We start from the raw sequence: 1,851 nt of genomic DNA, 5'->3' as shown, positions 1-1,851 counted from the left end.
AGAGCAGTGCTACACCCTTTTTTCACTTGTGCCTTTCAGGTGAACGACAGCCACTGATAGACAAGAACAAAACCGACCCGGGAGACTTGGGCAATAGCCTCGATCCTGTGTATCAATCCGTGAATCCGTGAATCCGTGACCTCGTTTGATTTTCATATTGATATTCGCAAGACGTTTGACCAAGTTCCCCATTGAGCCCTCCTTAACAAAGTGCGACCTACAGTAATCCGTGGTCCAATATTGCGTTTTTCAATTCCTACCTCCATAGGAGCACCCAGGTCGATGGTTTCAGTGAACTCTTCGCATCGCTTCTTCCCATCACCTGTGGAGTGATCCGGGATAGATTGCTTGGCCCTAGCTGGGGCACTAATGTAGGTAGTCTAAAATTGCACACTAGTTCTGAAGTCTTCCTTCTCATCCAAAATACTTCTTTGTGCCCCCATTGGCTGGACGTCTAGTCTCTTCTAAAGAAGCACCATTTAACTTGGAACTGAGGCGTAAAAAACGTGGTGGCTCAAATAGTGCCGCTAAGATAATTGTGGTCTCGTCATTAACGCCCGGAAACTGTGACTGACGACTGCGCCCGCTGCCACAAGTTTGCGTTTTACCCAGTGTTCAAACAAATGAATGTCCTTGTCCAAAAATGTAGAGCATTAGGAAAACAATTCATCAGTATTGTGAGTGATGTATATTGCCTGGTCCTTGGGGCGTACCAATATTTGTGAGACCAGGGGTAGCAAGCGCTCAACGTTTTACTGAACCATCAAAGAGACGATGGTTTCGGCGCTGGGTTGGTTAAGTCTGCGCATTTCATGGGCTGACTTTTTCGAACTGCATCTTTCTTTTAACAACACTACATTATTACACGGGGCCACATGACATTTGCAGAACCCCTCGCTCCCAATTCAAACTCGCCATCTGCGGTGATCCACCTCTTGGCAGTTTCTGACTTGCGTTATTACTGAAAAAACTGAAAACGACTTTCCAGTCTTCTTAAGAAATGCGCAAACATAATCATGAATTTGTTCATCAAAATATGTTTCCTTGTTGTTTGTGGTTCAAGTTAATTCGCGTAGCTTGAGATATTCGGGTTCAAAAACTTTGAGCTTGCCTTGTTCTATCAACGACCCCCTTTTGGTGGCAAACAGCGCCGTTCGTACTAGTTTGTTCACCGGGTGCGTTTCGTTGTTCCGGCCATCCTTATTTTGACTGGTCTTTCCGGAGTATTCAGTTTTAAGCACCGCTTTTCCCGTATTTCGATTTGCTCGTTTTTATTTTATGCTGCGTCGTTTACAATTCCTTGAATAGTTCTGCTTCTTCGTATTCTTTAAATCACCTGTTGATCAAGGTTGTTTGTTTCGGCTTGCTTGCGTGTTCATATTAGTTTTTAATTTGTTGATGTGAAGCATAAGTCAATGGAATAAAATAAACTGCCAATTTCAGTTTTATGGATTTTCCATGAGTGATGAGTAAAAGCAGCTGAGTCATGTACCATCACAAAATACGTATTTCCTGTCGAAATACGTTCATTTTATGTAAAAAGCGAACTACTTTCTCAGTAATGCGCAAAAAACGCTCCTAGAGGCTCTTAAACCCCTAACTGCTCTTTCGAATACACCTGGCTGCAAGTTCACTAGAGCTTCCCCGGTTGGGCTTGTGCTTATCGATAAACGAATTCCGTTCACTAGAAAGGCACAAGCACCGCGCCTTTAGTTCTCAACACTGAGTAATAAGCGTACCAGCGCAAGGACTAACAAAGAATCGTCCAAATGTGCGTTGAATTGGGTACTAAATGCATCTTGAACGAACGTCGAAGGCAGGTTTCCACGCAATAACTACCCGAAATGAGAA

This window comes from Opisthorchis viverrini (genome assembly GCF_000715545.1).
Source record: "Opisthorchis viverrini unplaced genomic scaffold opera_v5_10, whole genome shotgun sequence".
NCBI classification, from domain to species: domain Eukaryota; kingdom Metazoa; phylum Platyhelminthes; class Trematoda; order Opisthorchiida; family Opisthorchiidae; genus Opisthorchis; species Opisthorchis viverrini.
The sequence above is the reverse complement of the archived record's forward strand: the minus strand, read 5'-3'. Positions refer to the sequence as shown.